Source organism: Coenobita brevimanus, chromosome 57 (genome assembly GCF_032717465.1).
Source record: "Coenobita brevimanus isolate Jiangsu-jjx chromosome 57, ASM3271746v2, whole genome shotgun sequence".
NCBI classification, from domain to species: Eukaryota; Metazoa; Arthropoda; class Malacostraca; order Decapoda; family Coenobitidae; genus Coenobita; species Coenobita brevimanus.
In genome coordinates, this window is record NC_137010.1 from 56,978,469 (window position 1) to 56,980,968 (window position 2,500).

Consider the following 2,500-nt stretch of genomic DNA (forward strand, 5'->3'; position numbering starts at 1 on the left):
CTCATTCCTGTAAAGATACAATTAGGTAAGAACAATTAGGTAAGAACAGACTTCCCACGTGCCTACACACACCCACATACACATACTGAAGAGAATACTCATTTCCTACTCTCTCTCTCACTCTCTAGAATACACCTATACCCCCTTCTCTCTCTCTCTCCCTCTAGAATACACCTACACCCCCTTCTCTCTCTCTCTCTGTAGAATACACCTATACCCCCCCTCTCTCTCTCTCTCTTAGAAAACGGAGACTCAGGGGACAGCTGATTGAATGTTTTAAGATTCTAAAAGGCTTTAGTAATACTGATTCAAGCAAGCTATTCACAGTAATTGCCGAGACTGTAACTCGAGGAAATGGTATGAAGTTGCAAGCAAGGAGGGCTAATCTTGATACAACCAAAAACTTCTTCACTTACTCCGTTGTAAGCGAATGGAATAAACTCCCTGGGAATGTGATTGAAAGTGGGACCATAAATATATTTAAAAAGAGACTGGACATGTATCTCGATGCAATTGGTATAGTTTAGTTAGGATGGAGCAATTATTGCATATTCGCGTCTGCATTCATGTGTCTATTAGACACAGACAGTATTTTACGGTATATATAATAGATAAACATTCTATTCATCCTTTTATATTATATATATATATATATAAAATTGCATGCATAGAGTATGTGGCTGTATGCTTAAATTTTCCTTTTCCATATTATTCTACTTTCTGCCGATCCTATAAAATTCCTTCAGGTTGTTCATTCCTGCAAGGTATTACTCCCTCTCTTGTTTCCTGTATGCCAAATGCCGGAGGGTCTGGTGGGTGGGGGAGAGAGCCTTCTGCTGTGCTATCCTTTTCTCCTGCTCCTATGCACTGTATTAGTATTAAGCCATATTAGTAGTAAGGCCGGACCACCTCGTAGGGACCGTAAGGTCTGTGTGGTCTGTGTATCTATGTAACTCTCAAACCTACCTCGACCTTCCCACCCCCGTTTTTTGTGTGGCCTTCATAGAAAATGGATAGGAGTGACTTAAACAAATAAACCATTTTCATAGCAACTGATAATTATTCATTTATTTTACTGGAGAGGGCCGCCTTGACGTGATGGCACTGGCATGGGTGGGCGGTGGAGCTACCCCATTATACAAACCTCCTACAGTCTCCTTCCTGTCCCCCAAAAGGAGGATGGTGGACTGTGGAAAAACTGGTTTCGTCGTGTATTATTATTATTATTATTTCTTGATGTTATTCACATTTTCCTTCATACTTATATTATTATTATTATTATTATCCATCCATCATCCAGTCCAATGTTGCCCCATGAGGAGCGTAGGAGCTCGGGGCTAGGCATGTTGGTCTTGACTTTAAGATGAGAGTGACCAGCCTCACTCATCCCTGAGTGGCATAACGTGAGGAATAAACCCCAACCATCCCTTGGATATAAACCTACACAGGATCAATCCGATTGGTGTGCTGTAATTATCCACTAAACCACCAGGCGCCAAAATTTGGTTTCCTGGTGTATAGGAAACCATTTGACTTGTCACTCGGTGTAGAGTCACACACAGGCAGAAGGAAGAGGAAAGAGTGAAGGAAAGAAAGACGGAAGAGGGAGTGTAAAGTCACCCGTAGGCAGATGGACGAGGAAAGAATGAAGGAAAGAAAGACAGAAGAGGATGGAAGAGAGGAAAGGGCAGACACCCGGCAGCAGCACTACATCGAGTGAGTGGATGGTGAGCGCCCCCACCTACCACAACATGTTATTCATATTCACCTTCATATTCATTCATTATCGTATTCTAGTCATTTTTATTTATCGTGTGAATTTGGCAGGTGTTTTAAATTGGCTCTCGCTCATTCGTGAAAATTTTCGTCACCTTTTCCCAGACAGAGATACTGAAAGCGAGATTTCCTATGAGAGAGAGAGAGAGAGAGAGAGAGAGAGAGAGAGAGAGAGAGAGAGAGAGAGAGAGAGAGAGAGAGGAGGAGGAGGGGGTATAGGTGTATTCTAAAGAGAGTTACATAGAGTTACATAGATACACAGACCTTACGGTCCCTACGAGGTGGTCCGGCCTTACTACTAATATGGCTTAATACTAATACAGTGCATAGGAGCAGGAGAAAAGGATAGCACAGCAGAAGGCTCTCTCCCCCACCCACCAGACCCTCCGGCATTTACCGTACAGGAAACAAGAGAGGAAATAATACCTTGCAGGAATGAAAAACCTAAAGGAATTTTATAGGATCGGCAGAAAGTACAATAATATGGAAAAGGAAAATTTGTGCATACAGCCACATACTTACTCTATGCATGCAATTTTTTTTATTATTTTTTTATATATAAATATACATAAAAGGATGAATACAATGTTTATCTATTATTTATATTCTACAATATTGTCTGTGTCTAATAGACACATGAATGCAGACGCGAATATGCAATAATTGCTCCATCCTAACAAACGATACCAATTGCGTCGAGATACATGTCCAGTCTCTTTTTAAA